This window comes from Symphalangus syndactylus, chromosome 1 (genome assembly GCF_028878055.3).
Source record: "Symphalangus syndactylus isolate Jambi chromosome 1, NHGRI_mSymSyn1-v2.1_pri, whole genome shotgun sequence".
Taxonomy (NCBI): Eukaryota; Metazoa; Chordata; class Mammalia; order Primates; family Hylobatidae; genus Symphalangus; species Symphalangus syndactylus.
The window spans coordinates 20,277,111-20,293,093 of NC_072423.2; the positions used below are offsets into that span (position 1 = coordinate 20,277,111).

Genomic DNA, 15,983 nt, shown 5'->3' on the forward strand with positions numbered 1-15,983 from the left:
TATAGTTTAACTTCTTCCATTTAAATCTGGATGCCTTTTATTTCTTCCCGATTGCTCTGTGTCCACAGTACAATGTTGAACATAAGAGGCCAGGGCACATATACTTCTCTTGCTCCTGATCTTAGAATAAAAACATCTAGTCTTTCACCATTAAGTATTAAGTTAGCTTATATGAACAACTTTCATTTGCAACTTATATATCTTTTCTTGTTCTTGCCAAATTGCTCTGGATAGGGCTTCTAGTACCATGTGGATAGAATTAGCAAAAGTAGGCACCCTTATTTTATTCCTGATCTCAGAGAAAAAGCTTTAAATCTTTCACCTTTTACAACAGTGCGAGGTTAGCTGTGGGTTTTTCATATATGGCTTTTGTTATGTGGTGTTAATGTTCTTCTCTTCCTAATTTGTTAAGTGTTTAACATAAATATATAATTTGTTAAGTTTTTATGTTAAACACTTAACAAATTAGGACAAGAAAGATTAGGATTTTCGTCAAATACTGTTCCTGTACCTATTGAGAATATCACGTGATTTTTGTATTTTTTTATTCTGTTGATAGTCTCTATCTTTTATTCTATGGAATACTTTGCAGATAATTGTTACTTTTTTTTTTTCTTTTTGAGACGGAGCCTCGCTCTGTTGCCCAGGCTGGAGTACAGTGGCGCCATCTCTGCTCACTGCAAGCTCTGCCTCCCGGGTTCACGCCATTCTCCTGCCTCAGCCTCCCATGTAGCTGGGACTACAGGCACCCGCCACCATGCCCAGCTAATTTTTTGTATTTTTAGTAGAGACGGGGTTTCTTCATGTTAGCCAGGGTGGTCTTGATCTCCTGACCTCCTGATCCGCCCATCTTGGCCTCCCAAAGTGCTGGGATTAGAGGCATGAGCCACTGCGCCCGACCAATTGTTACATAATTTCTTCAGTTATTATGGGTTTATTCAGATTTTCCATTTCTTCTTGAGTCAGTTTTAATAGTTGTTTTCTAGATATTTCACTTTCATCTAAGTTATCTAATTTGTTGCTGTATAATTGTGGATATTATTCCTTTATAATCCTTTTTATTTCTGTAAAGTTGGCAGTAATATTTCCTCTCATTTCTACCTACTAATTTAAGACTTCTCTCTTTTTTCCTCAATCTAACTAAAGATTTTCAATATTTAACTTTACAAAGAACTAGATTTTGGCTTAACTGGTTTTCTCCATTTTATTTTTCACTTATCAATGTTATTCATTTCTGGTTTAATCTATGTATTTCCCTCCTTCTTCTTGCCTTCATTACAATTTATTTTCTTTTTCCAGTGACCTAACATGAAAGACTGGATTATGGATTTTAGATCATTTTTCTTCCTTAATATAGGCATTATATTTATAAACTTAGCTCTAAGAAAGGTTGTAATTTAGTGGACAGAAACACTTAAGTCAAACAATATTTGAAAATGTATTCATTAACTATTGATAAATATGTGTAATTGCTACCACAAAAAATGGAGGAGTTGATTTTACTTAATAATATCTTTAAGAGCTTCATAAACAAGTGCTAACAGAAAAAAAGGAAAAAAAATAGTTATGCCTCCTCTTTATCTTTCCACTTTTTCAGTGAGGGTGACATTGTAATACTAGAAGTTCACACAAAGTATGTGGAAAGGGCTTATAGTTATTAATGTGTAATAATTGCTTATCAGTGAAGAAGGAAAAACAGATTACATGTTTGAGTGGCGGCCATGAAATTGGATTTCAAAGATGGAACATATACATTTCCATAATCTATAAATAAATGGCAAATACAGTTGAATATATGTCCCTGCCAAATCTCATGTTGAATTGTAATCCCCAGTGTTGGAAGTGTGGCCTGATGGGAGGTGTTTGGATCATGGTGGCAGATCTCTCAAGGTTTGGTGTTGCCCTGGCAGTAGTGAGTGAGTTTGCAAGTTCTGGTTATTTAAAAGTGTGGGCACTTCTCTAGGCTTCTTGCTACTCCTGCCATGTGAGACACCTGCTCTCTTTGCCTTCTGCCATGACTGTAAGCCTTCTGACACCTCCCCAGAAGCAAATTCCAGTGCTATGATTCCTGCACAGCCTGCAAGACCATGAGCCAAGTAAACCTTTTCTTATGAATTACCCAGTCTCAGGTGTTTCTTTATAGCAATGCAAGAACGTTATAATACAGTGGACTTAAAAGTGAATTGTGACTAATTTTTGGAAAAATCTTAAGAAGATTACCCCCAAAAATGGAGAATAAAAACATTTTTTTAATTTATTTTTATTTTTTTTATTATACTTTAGGGTTTTAGGGTACATGTGCACAATGTGCAGGTTTGTTACATATGTATCCATGTGCCATGTTGATTTCCTGCACCCATTAACTCGTCATTTAGCATTAGGTGTATCTCCTAATGCCGTCCCTCCCCCCTCCCCCCACCCCACAACAGTCCCCGGAGCGTGATGTTCCCCTTCCTGTGTCCATGAGTTCTCATTGTTCAATTCCCACCTATGAGTGAGAACATGCGGTGTTTGGTTTTTTGTCCTTGCGATAGTTTACTGAGAATGATGTTTTCCAGTTTCATCCATGTCCCTACAAAGGACACGAACTCATCATTTTTTATGGCTGCATAGTATTCCATGGTGTATATGTGCCACATTTTCTTAATCCAGTCTATCGTTGTTGGACATTTGGGTTGGTTCCAACTCTTTGCTATTGTGAATAGTGCCGCAATAAACATATGTGTGCATGTGTCTTTATAGCAGCATGATTTATAGTCCTTTGGGTATATACCCAGTAATGGGATGGCTGGGTCAAATGGTACCATTCAGGACATAGGCGTGGGCAAGGACTTCATGTCTAAAACACCAAAAGCAATGGCAACAAAAGCCAAAATCGACAAATGGGATCTCATTAAACTAAAGAGCTTCTGCACAGCAAAAGAAACTATCATCAGAATGAACAGGCAACCTACACAACGGGAGAAAATTTTTGCAACCTACTCATCTGACAAAGGGCTAATATCCAGAATCTACAATGAACTCGAACAAATTTACAAGAAAAAAACAAACAACCCCATCAAAAAGTGGGCAGAGGACATGAACAGACACTTCTCAAAAGAGGACATTTATGCAGCCAAAAAACACATGAAGAAATGCTCCTCATCACTGGCCATCAGAGAAATGCAAATCAAAACCACAGTGAGATACCATCTCACACCAGTTAGAATGGCCATCATTAAAAAATCAGGAAACAACAGGTGCTGGAGAGGATGTGGAGAAATAGGAACACTTTTACACTGTTGGTGGGACTGTAAACTAGTTCAGGCTCACGCCTGTAATCCCAGCACTTTGGGAGGCCGAGGTGGGTGGATCACGAGGTCAGGATATTGAGACCATCCTGGCTAAAATGGTGAAACCCCATCTCTACTAAAAATACAAAAAATTAGCCGGGCGTGGTGGCGGGCGCCTGTAGTCCCAGCTACTCAGGAGGCTGAGGCAGGAGAATGGCGTGAACCCGGGAGGCAGAGCTTGCGGTGAGCCGAGATCGCGCCACTGCACTCCAGCCTGGGAGACAGATCGAGGCTCCGTCTCAAAAAAAAAAAAAAAAAAAAAAAAAAAAGAGTACTTTGTCTTGCAACTTGGATATCAGCTCAGCCACAGTAGAATACGCCACCAAGAAGAGTCCTGAGAAACCCCTTCTAGGCCCTAGCTTCCTGATGACATTTCTAGACACACTTTGGGCCAGAAGGGAACCCAGTGCCTTGAAGGGAAGGACCAAGTCCTGGCAGAATTCATCACCTGTTGACAAAAAATCCTGTGGGCCCTGAATAATCAGCAGTGGTAGCCAGGCTGAGCTCACCACGGGCCTTGGGTGAGACTCAGAGCTGTGCTGGCTCCAGGTGTGACTCAGTACATTTTCAGCTGTGGTGGCTATAGGAGAGACCCCTTCTGCTTGAGGAAAAGAAAGCATAAAGGAGACTTTGTCCTGCAGCTGAGCCACAGAGAGCTGATAGAGAACAAGGTGGGGGCTCCTGGGATCCCTGATTCCAGGCCTTGATTCCTCAGTGACATTTATGGACCTGCCCTGGGGCAGAACAGAGCCCATGGTCCTGAAAGGACAGACTCAGGCCTGGCAACCTTTTCTAAAGCCGACTGGAGAGCCCTTGGGCCTCAAGTGAACGTCAGGCAGTACTAGCTGTGGGCCAGGGGAGGTGGTAGCCACAGAGAGACTCCTCTGCTTGGGGAAGGGGAAGGAAAGAGTAAGAAGTACTTTGTCATGTGACTTGGGTGCCAGCCCAGCTACAGTAGAATAGAATAACAGGTAGATTCTTAAGTTTCCTGACTCCAGCCAGTCTTTCGCAGGTGGCATCCCCAGACCCACCCTGGGCTGGGGGAAACTCACTACCCTGAATGGAAGGAAAAAAGCCTGGCTGGATTTACCACCTGCTGACTGTAGAGCCCACGGACCTTGAGTGAACATAGGCGGTGATCAGGAAGTGATCAGTACAGGCCTCAGGAAAGACCCAGTGCTGCACTGGCTCCTGATCTTACCTAGCATAGTCCCAGTGGTGCTGATCACAGGAATCCGTGCGTCACCCCAGCTTTAAGCAGCTCAGAAGAGATAGAGAGACCACATTTCTTTGGGGGAAAGTAAGGGAAGAGAATATGAGACCCTGCCTGGTAATCTAGGGAATTCTTCCAGATCTTACACAAGACTGCCAAGATAGCACACCTACGAGTCTCCAAGGGCCACAGCATTACTGAGCTTGGAGTATCTCATAAAGCAAATAAAGCTTCAGTGATCAAAGACTTAGATCACAACACTCAAGTTTTCGAGTCCCTGGAAGGCCTTCCCAAGAAGGATGGGTACAAACAAGCCTGGACTGCAAAGACTACAATAAATACCTAAGTCTTCAATGTGCAGATACTTAAAAACATCCACGAGCATCAAGACAATCCATAACAAAAAAAAATATTACCTCACCAAATGAACTAAATGAGGTACCAGGGACCAATCCTGGAGAGACACAGATATATGATCTTTCAGACAGAGAGCTCAAAATAGCTGTTTTGAGAAATCTCAGTGTAATCCAAGAAAATACGGAGAAGGAATTCAGAATCCTGTACGATAAATTTAACAAAGAGATAAAAATAATTTTTAAAAATTAGGGAGAAATTCTGGAGCTGAACAATGAAATAAACATACTAAAGAAGGTGTCAGGCTTCTTATCAGAATTGATTAAACAGAAGAAAGAGAGGGGCTGAAGACAGGCTATTTGAAAACACACAGTCAGAGGAGACAAAATAAAAAATAATAAAAAACAATAAAGCATACCTACAGGATTCTGACAATATCCTCAAAAGGGCAAATCCAAGAGTTATTGGCCTTAGAGAGGAGGTAGAGAGAGATCTCAAGGCAGAAAGTTTATTCAAAGGGATAATATCAGAGACCATTCCAAACTCGAAGAAATATATCAATATTCAAGTACAAGAAAGTTATAGAACACCAGCAAACTTAACCCAAATAAGACTATCTCAAAACACTTAATAATCAAACTCCCAAAGATCAATGATAAAGAAAGGACCCATATACAAAAATTAAATAAAAATGAATTGAAAATTTAAATCAAAGACCTCAAACTATGAAAGTACTGAAAGCAAAAATTGGAGAAACTTTTCAGGACTTTGGGCTGGTCAAAGATTTCCTAAGTAATACCTCACAAACACAAGCAACCAAAGCAAAAATGGACAAATGGAATCACATCAAGTTAAAAAGTCTTCTGCACAGCAAAAGAAATAATCAAAAAAGTGAACAGACAACCTACAGAATGAGGTTAAGAGACAATATTTGCAAGCTATTTACCTGACAAAAGACTTATAACCATTTTACATAAGGAGCTCAGACAAGTCAATAGGAAAAAAAATCTAATAATTCGATTAAAAAAATGAGCAAAAGAGCTGAATAGATATTTCTCAAAAGAAGACATAAAAATTGCAAACAAGTATATAAAAAGTGTTCAACATCACTGATGATTAGAGAAATGCAACTCAAAAATTCAATAAGATATCATCTCACCCTAGTTAAAATGACTTGTATACAAAAGACAGGTGAGGATGTAGGGAAAAGGGAACTCTCATACCTTTTTGGTGGGGATGTAAATTAGTATAACCACTATGGAGAACAGTTTGGAGATTTCTCAAAAAACTAAAAATAAAACTGCCATAAGATCCAGGAATCCCACTCTTAGGCATATACTTGAAAGAAAATCAGTATATCAAAGAGATATCCACACTCCCATGTTTCTCCCAGCACCATTCACAATAGCCAAGATTTGGAAGCAACCTAAGTGTCCATCAATAGATGAATGGATAACGAAAATATGGTAGACATACACAATTGAATATTATTCAGTCATAAAAAAAACCCTGAGATCCCTCCATTTGCAACAATAGGGGTGGAACTGGAGGTCATTACATTAAGGGAAATAAGCCAGGCACAGAAAGACAAGTTCCACATGTTCTCACTTATTTGTGGGAGCTAAAATAAAATTAAAACAATTGAACTCCTGGACATAGGGAGGAGAATGATAGTTACCAGAGGGTGGGAAGTATAGCGGGTGTTGGAGGAAATGGGGCTGGTTAGTAGGTCCAAGAATAGATAGAATGAATAAGATCTGTATCATGACAGGGTGATTAAGCCATACATAATTTATTGTATATTTTAAATAACTGAAAGAGTATAATGGGATTTTTTTGTAACACAAAGAATGCATAAATGCTTGAAGTGATAGAAACTCCATTTACCTTGATGTGATTATTACCCATCGTATGCCTGTATCAAAATATCTCCTATACCCCGTAAATATACATACCAACTCTGTAACCACCAAAATTGTTTAAAAATAAAATTAGAAAATAAAAATAATAGGACGATTTTAATAAGATTTAAATGGCACATTAAATGTAGTAATATTTTGTGAAGATATAAATATGGAATATAAGAGTGATGTTATTGAGGATGACTTTAATATTGTATTCTTAGTAAACAAGTGAATGCGGTACCATTTACCACTTGTGTATGACAAACATCGTCGTAAAAAACAGTTTGTGAGAAGGAATCAAGAGCTTGATTTCAAACAAAAATCTGTTTGAAGGATTTCTGTTTCAAACAGAAATCTGTTTGAAATATCTATTAGACATTCTATGATTATATCAAGTTATCAGGTTTGAGAGAGAAGTCAGGCTGAAGGTTCAAAGTGAGAGGTCATAAGCTTAAATATTACATTTAATTTCATTGTACTGGAAGAGATCATCCAAAGTATCCAGTAAAAATGGAGAGAGAAAAAAATGAAAAATGACGAAGGGTTGTTTAATAACAACACAAAAGCAAATAATCTGGGGGAAAAAATCCCATGAAGTTTTATAATTTCTTTTTGGCCTATGGACAGCCTTACTTTAATAGAACTATAATTCAAAGTAACAGCAGTATATTACTACTTATGTTTAATAAAAATCAGAAAATAAAGTAAAAATGCATTGAAACAACAAAAATTATATTTATGTATAAAACATTATTTTCATTATACTAATATACACCTGAAGATTTAAATAATTATTTTAAAGAACATGAAATATAAATTTGCAGAAAGTTATACTATTATCAGAATGAAAGTCAACCTATATTTTCTAAGTATGATAATTTTTGAATTTTTAGTATATACTGAGAATAGAAAAAGTAGCCTAATTACATAAATTAATCCAACTCAATAGCAAGTTAACATTCAAGTTAGGTTTATAACATATACTTTTATATCATATTCAACTATTTTTCTTCCAGTAACTTTTTCAAAAGTCAGTGGAATTACATGGTAAGAACTGAGTGCTGGGAAGACCAGAATAATTTATAATGGATATTAAATCTAAAAGATATCACTAGGGCCAAAGTTGACTTCGGCTGTATTTGAAAGACACAAGAAGTATCTCCCATTAGACTAGCTACTCATAGCTTAGCCCCCAGGGGAGTCTTACTTTTGTTCTGCACATTAAAAATCCTCAAATTATGAGTTGGCAAAGCTTGAAAATGTTTTAAGTAAGTTAAAACAAAATACAATCTGACAAATTATGTAAGTTCACATTTAAAGTTTTGCCAGCTTAGGCTGTTTGCTCTTTCTCATTTGTCGTGGGCATTCATAATTGCAGGGTCACACAAAATAATGAAAATTGTTTGAAAGATGTTTCAAAGTTTTCTTTACTGAGAGACCTACCACCCAGAGAGAAATCATGTTACTATATTGAATTTTGTGTAGGATGGAGTTTATTTGAATCTAAAAGATTCATGTCACAAAATAAATGTTAGAATGACCTGAATGTTGGCATATCATTAGGGAAGATGAAATCGTTATTCTCAAAAAGGGCAAATCTTTATAGATAATTGTGAATACCACCAATGTATTTCCATTTTAAAAGCAGAGGTGCTGTTAAAGTTTAAGACAGATTAAAAATTGCTTTTTATAAAATATATTGATGAGGTAATTTAATCTTTAATATATGTTAAAATAATGAAGAAGCTCAGGCCTCTAGGTTTAGTAATAAGGATATGAATCAGGTGAATTCAAGAAAATATAGAGGTCAGAAGAGTTAAAAAACAGACAGGATGAACAATGGGTGTATTCTGAAATAGAATCAGGATAATTTGCCAAAAGCTTAAAAGCATAGGCAGCAGGTAGGCCTGAAAACAAGCTGCACGGTCCACGCTGGTCAGTGTTTCTGACCTCAGCCGGCCACACTGAGACACTCTCCAAACAGGCTTTCATGACCTTGGGCTTCCTCTTTATAACTGTTCTGCATTTGATCTTTACAACCTTTAAAACTAATTTCATCATGTCCTATTACAAACTCCCCTGGGGGTCTTGCTATTATTTTTATTTTCAGTTTATACTGCTAATCCTTTTTTTTTTTCTTTGAGACATGGTCTTGCTCTGTCACCCAGGCTGGAGTGCAGTGGCATGGTCTTGGCTCACTGCAACCTCTGCCTCCCAGGTTCAACTGATTCTCCTGCCTCAGCCTCCCAAGTAGCTGGGATTATAGGCGTGCACCACCAGGCCCAGCTAATTTTTGTATTTTTTAGTAGAGACGGGATTTCACCATGTTCTCCAGGTTGGTCTCAATCTCCTGTCTTTCAGTGATCTGACCTCTTCTGCCTCCCAAACTGGTGGGATTACAGGCGTGAGCCACTGTGCCAGCACTGCTAATTTACTTTCAATAGTAAATAATAATTTACTTTCAATAAATTGCTCCATAATTTGCTAACAAATAACTAGTTCGACATTATCATACCTGCATAATTTCCTACATGCATAACTTCCTTATGTTAATTTGTTAAACACTCACAGTTTAGTATACTTCTTTAATAAACATTTGTTTCTGTGTTCATGCCTATACTCTTTTCACTTTTCTCAGCATTCCTTAGTCTACCTGTAGTATTTGCTTGTATAACAATGTAATTTTAACTGCTATGCATACTACTTTTAAAGGAAGCTACATTACTAATATATAATATTCATACATGTTTATAAATCTGTCTCCATGTTTGAGATGAATTTTACAAATCAATGTTAAAATAACAGCACAAAAATGAAAATATTTCAGAAACAAAATTATTTCAAAGAATACTTTTAGTGTAAAATTGGCTTGTTTTTGAAAAAAGCCTATATAGTTTTCTTAAAATATAATCCTAAGTTTATAAAAATCACCAAAACATGTTTACTACTTTTGTGTGGGAAGTCTTTTTCCTTCAAATCAATTAAGTTATTGGGTTCTAAATAAATACGAAAGCCATATTTATTGCTTTATGGCAATACATTGCACAGTATTATATAAAATGGCTTTTTTATTATATATTTATGCTTGTGATAAATAAAACTTGCTAAATATCTAATATTCTATATGTGTTTTACTGGGCCACATTATTAGAACAATCTTTCTTTTTTCCTAATTTGATAAATCTCACAATTTAGTAATACTGTAATTCTAATTCCATATTCTACCCTAATACTATAAAGCCTGGAATAGGGTATATTCACAATAACATTTAAAACAAATGCCTTTGTCTAGCCATAATAATAATAAAAATGTAAAAAAAGAAAACCGTTTATGAAAATTCTCACTAATATTTATTCAACAATTATCTAGTGTCAAGTCATGAGTCAAGTGTTTTATTTTGGTTAGCTCATTTAATAATTGGTCTAAATATAAATATTAATAGTATTTATCTCCATTTCCTAGTTTAGAGAATTCAGTATTAAATAAGCTATATATTTGCTATAGGTCAAAATGTTACTAAAATAGGTTGTAGTAGAATTTGGATCTAGGTCTATCTTAATGTAAAGGTCAACCCTTACTGTAAACTTTGAACCACAAAATAATTTTAAGGCCAAATAAGTCTGGTCTACACCCCAGTAAAAGTGCCAAAATTTATATTCACGATTTTTTCCTTAAAAAGTGTATCCTTTATTTATTCTAATATTATTCATTTAACTTTCATGATTGTCTTCATCCATTTGTGCTACTATAACAAAATACCTGAAGCTCGGTGATCTTTAAAGAGCAGAAATGTATTTCTCACTGTTCTGGAGGCTCAGGAGTTCAGGATCAGGGCAGATTTGCTATCTCTCGAGGACTGCTCTCTGCCTCCAAGATGGTATCTTGTGGCTGTCCTCACATGGCCAAAGGAAGAAAAGCAAAAGGGTTTAAGCTAATCTTCTCCATCCCGTTCATGAGGCACTAATCTATTTGTGAGGGAGGAACACTCATGATTTAATCACTCCCCAAGAGGCCCCATGTATTAATACTACCACAATGGAGATTAAATTTCAATGTGAATTTTAGAGGGATACATTCAAACCATAGCACTGATATTTCAGCCATATTTCCTAACAAAACTTATTCAATGGTCTTTAATCTGCATTAATTTCCAAGTGATTTATGACAAATTCAAATGTTTTCCACTTTAATTTTCCAAAGAAAATTTTCTAAGAAAACTCACATTTTCAAAAATGCATTTTCATCGTAACGGGAAATCAAACCCAAAACTAAACGTAGGTGTGTTAGTTTGTTCTCATGCTGCTGAAAAGAATACTACCTGAGACAGTGTAATTACAAAGGAAAGAGGATTAATTGACTCAGAGTTCTGCAGGCTTAAAGGGAAGCATGGCCAGGAGGCCTCAGGAAACTTATAATCATGGAAGAAGGCGAAGAGGGAGCAAGCACCTTCTTCACAAGGCAGCAGGAGGGAATGTGTGCAATAACCAGGATGTACCATACTTTCAAACCATCAGCTCTCATGAGAACTCCCTGACTATCATGAAAACAACATGGGGGAAATTGACCCCTGTCCCCTGCCTCCTTGATCCAATCCCCTCTCACCTGGTCCCTCCCCTGACATGTGGGGATTACAATTAGAGATGAGATTTGGGTGGGGACACAGAGCCAAACCATATCAGTAGGTAATCAGATGGAAATCATATATCCAATTGGATGTCAGAGACAATAGGCTTTCTTGTAATTCCTCAAATTTCACACACATATTGCGCCTTATTAGGAAATTCATCTCATCTCTGATGAAGTGTCACATCTACTGAATAAAGTGCATAGTAAGAGTGAGCACTTAGGTACCATCATAGCATCTAATAGAACAAGATTTTCAGGCAGAGAATACATTCTTGTTTAAGATATCACAGTCAAGGTCATCCAGGCAAGTTTACTTCCATATAATTAGGTAAGATTCAGTTCACATTGAGGCAGGATGGGTCGTCAAAGAAGTAACCATGTCCTCCGGAGCCTGCAGCCCTGAAACCTCACCTTTAACACAATAAGCCCCAGCATTTGCATTGTATGTAGTCAACCTCATTCAAGCAAAGCTATCTCCAGTAGGGAATTGCCCCTTTAAACAGCATGTACATTTTGATTGTACCTGCCCTCAGACTGACCCTTTATTCACTATAATAGTAAAAAATACACCACTGGGTAGAGATTTAAGATGCTAATGAGACATGAAATGTGTGAACTAATGTGTACAATGACTGTGCATGGGCACCTAGAGGACCACCCAGAACATGCCTACTGGCAACACCTCATCCCACCCCCTTGTGAAGAATCATGTAAGACTCTCTATAAAAGAGTCTCCCTAGCGTGAGTCTTTGTTGCCTCTCTTCATGAGCAGCCCACTCTGAATTCTCACGGAGTATGCTGTCTCTTCTGCATCTAACCTTCAGAGTATTCTTTCTCCTTTGCAATGAATTGCTCCATGCTGCATCTCCTTTGCTTTGTATTTCTTGTTTAAATTTTTTAAACTAAGAAGACAATAACCAAGGTTTCACAACAGCTGTCAACAACACGTGTGAAGCAGGTTAGGATAATCAAGCCTGAAATGACAATGTCAGTGTAATTTGGTATTTGAGGATTCATTATTTAGTTAAAATTGTGTTAGTAAAAGTTGACCTCTCTAAAATTGTTCACACTACTTGAGTGGTACGATTTACTGCAATTTTTCCACCTCTTGAAGATAATGGAAAAATAATGTGAAGAAATACTTAGAATATAGTTCTATTCACAGTGGGGTTATATGGGAAATACCATATTATAACAAGAGCTGGGAGAGAACAAATGTATCATCAGCAATAATAAACCAGCGTTACCTCATAAAGAGTAGAGGTGAAGTCAGGTTACTATCTCCAACACCATTGACTACCTGGCTGATTCTTGAGTACACAAGGCGTAACTTCATCCCTGAAGACTCGGGAGTGATATTGTCATCATATGGACGGGTGGGTTAAATTAAGAAAGTGGCAGAATGAAGAGGGACACGATCATAAAGAAGGGTTACATAAAAATTATGTATGCTGTAAAATAGGGAGAGACTTAAAGACTGAGTGAAGTTTCAGCTCAGGGATGTGGAAAGCTAAAACGAGCATTTCTCCAATTTTTACGAAAATAAAAAGACTGACAAACTGTAAATTAACAAACTGTAATGTAATAAATATAAGTAACTGTAGTGTAACAAAATGTAACAAATTGTAATTAACAAACTGTAAATGAATCCATTAGAAAACTGAGTTTATGGAGCAAACAACTCTCCTAAAATCTGAAGAAAGAGACTTTCCGTATGTTCTCAATTTTAAGTGGAAGCTAAGCTATGAGGATACACATAGAGTGATATAATGGACTTTGGGGACTGAGATGGGGGTAAGTTGGATGAGGGTTGAGGGATAAAAGACTGCATATTGGTGCACTAAAATCTCAGAATTCACCACTAAAGAAGTCATCCATGTAACTGAAACCCACCTGTACCCCAAACACTATTGAAAAAAAAATGTAAAGAGACCTTTCATGACAAGTAGGACTTTAGTGTTTTTTTACCTTGGAAAAATGCTACAGAATGCCATCAAGCCAGGGAGAAAATTCACCTGGAAATTTGCATCTAATTGCTAAAGACCTGGTGTGGGATGGATGGAAAGGATGAAGACCCTGGAGGCTGCAGCATAGAGGGATTCTGAAGCCCTTGTATGATTTTCCTTCCAGGAAATCCATGTATTGCTGAAGGAAGAAAATCCTGAAAATGATCCTCTCTGGTGCTGGCTAGAGAAAGGGAGCATCAAAGACAGCCAAAATCACCCAGACCCATCTCCAGTGTCTAATCTACAGAATGGAAACCTTAATCTACAAGCACAAGGGAAAGAAAATCTGTAGCCCGAGGGCATTAGTAGAAACCCAGAATAGCTGCTACAGAGAGTTCCCAGCCAACACCAAAACACTACCAGATTCCTCGCCCATATTACTACTACGTGGGTTGTCAGATGAGATTCATGACAACCAGGTAAATTTGAATTTCAGATAAATAACAAATACATTTTTTAGTATAAGAACGTCCTCAAATATTTTATGGGTCATACTTACATTAAACAATTTTTATTTTATTTATATTTATTTATTTATTTTGATAAGGACTCGCTCTGTGGCCCAGGCTGGAGTGCAGTCGCTAAGGCTTTGAATTCCCAGGCTCAAGGGTTCCTTTTACCTCATCCTCAGGACCACAGCCATGCCACCAATGATTATTTCATTATTATTGTTTTTTGTAGAGACAAGGTCTTACTATCTTACCCAGGCTGGTCTCCAACTCCTGGGTTCCAGCTATTCTGTCACCTCAGCCTCCCAAAGTTCTGGGATTACAGATGTGAGCCACTGCCCCCAGCTCTATTCATTGTCGATTTAAAATTCAAATAAGAGAATAACTTATCTTTATATGATCACTTATTTTGTTATATAATTTCTAATTTTACGGTTAGAGTTAATAGTAACCACCAATCATTTTATTACATGTCCATCTCTAAACATATCAATTTTTTTAACTAAAATTTTGTTCAAGAAAACTTGTGTGTGCCAGAATCCCTAGATTATTTTATGACTAACATTGACTCTATTGCTTGATTATTTAAAAAAAAAAAACTTTTATGTATACTTCTCAGACCATATTTCACTTCTCTAGAGTCTTCGAAGTTAATACATGCTATATTATAGCATCAAGTGTTGCTATGAACAAGTCTGGTTTTAAAATTATTTTATCCTCTTTGTATATACTTACTCCATTTTTATATTAAAATTAGATGTATATCACCTAAAACCAAAGTAAATAATTTCAGTCAGATAGAGGTGTATATCTCTAACACAGAAATAAAGAAAAAAGGTATTTAGGGTTGATATTCTGTCTTTGTGGCTATGATCAACCCAAATTTCTTCTATATTTTTATTATAACCAATGTTGTTTCATTACTTTGAAATTTAAGTTTAGCTTATAGTTCAGAATGGATAATGAAACTTCAGCTATTATGTTAGAATTGCATACAGGAAAAAATGTATGGAAGAGCAGAGGCAAAAGAAGCAACCATATGCCAACTGAATGTTAATGTTTATATTTCTCTTATGTTAGTACAAAACAAAGCAAGACGGGACCAGCACACGGGGTCAGGCCATGCAGAGCAGTTATAGCAACATCTAAACTTCTGCGCCACTAACTTTAGTGTGTGGTCCAAGATGCCTGCTGGAATTCTAACATTTAAGATCACAACATAGCAGGAAGAAGAGAAAGTGTGAGAAGAGCAAATGAGAGTAAACGCCAGCCAAGTCAGTTTTATTTCGACAGAGTTTTCCACAAGCCCACCCAACATCTTTGACTTATATTTAAGTGATCACCTGTGACTGCCAGCAAGAATTAGAAATAACATTCTTTAGCTTTCTCCCATGCTACACAGAGTAAAACTGAAGTTTATCACTAAAGAAGAAAAGGAAGCACTAGAGCACACTGCGGGTCTGCTGTATCTGCATATACCTCATGAATGACTTTATAACATTCTTTTAATCTTTGGAGTTTTATACCTTCATAAGTATAAATTTATTAAAAAATTGAGCAGATGCTACCTTGTTTTTGATTCATTTTATATGACAACAGTGTAGCTAAAGGCCTACTCTGTCATAGTTTTAAAACTTGTACTAACTTGACTTTAAGCTGTGACAGTTCCCTTTTCTTTTAATGCAGCAGTCATCACCTTGAGGTAATCTGAAACATTCGTCATCTTTGCCAGAAAGTTCACTGCTTCTGTATGGCAAGGCACCAGTATTATTTCCCACTATATCTGCAGTTTCACGTCCGCAGCTCATAACTGATTCAATATAGATATAGAAGCAATTGGATTTTGCTGAAAATGTTCCAAATTACAGACTCCCTGGCAACTTATTTTGTAAGCCATAGACAGAGAGCTTCTCTCTTGGCAAAGTGGCTTCTCCTTCTAACTCTGTTAGTAGATTGGAAAGATCTAGTCTCAATTTATTTCTCACTGATAGGGTTTCACTGAAAACCAAAAGGAGCCCATGTACACTAACATTCCGAATTTTTCATAAATGTCCTATAATATAACAGCCTCAGGATTCATAGCTCTGCCTTCCAAAAT

The 15,983-nt window shown here is 36.8% G+C and overlaps 1 long non-coding RNA gene across 2 annotated transcripts in view; it reads left to right on the top strand.

Moving 5' to 3' along the window:
- The window catches only part of LOC129492098 (uncharacterized), a 41,960-nt gene extending 26,633 nt beyond the window's left edge, over window positions 1–15,327 (top strand). Inside the window, exons 1-3 of one of the 2 annotated variants that reach the window (XR_008660728.2) lie at window positions 12,731–12,806; window positions 13,561–13,855; window positions 14,966–15,327. This is a non-coding gene — a long non-coding RNA (uncharacterized lncRNA). Of the gene's footprint in view, window positions 1–12,730; window positions 12,807–13,560; window positions 13,856–14,965 lie in introns of those variants that run through there. The other variant, XR_010120403.1, reaches the window with a different exon arrangement.
- The last annotated feature ends 656 nt before the right edge of the window (window positions 15,328–15,983 follow it).